Below are 201 nucleotides of genomic sequence, written 5' to 3' on the forward strand. Positions count from 1 at the left end.
CCCCTTCTACTCATTAAAAGTAGAAGGGGGGGGGGGGCGCCTGGGTGGCGCAGTCGGTTAAGCGTCCGACTTCAGCCAGGTCACGATCTCGCGGTCCGTGGGTTCGAGCCCCGCGTCGGGCTCTGGGCGGATGGCTCAGAGCCTGGAGCCTGTTTCCGATTCTGTGTCTCCCTCTCTCTCTGCCCCTCCCCCGTTCATGCT

The sequence above is a fragment of the Herpailurus yagouaroundi genome, unplaced genomic scaffold (genome assembly GCF_014898765.1).
Source record: "Herpailurus yagouaroundi ecotype Mexico unplaced genomic scaffold, PumYag 67525, whole genome shotgun sequence".
NCBI classification, from domain to species: Eukaryota; Metazoa; Chordata; class Mammalia; order Carnivora; family Felidae; genus Herpailurus; species Herpailurus yagouaroundi.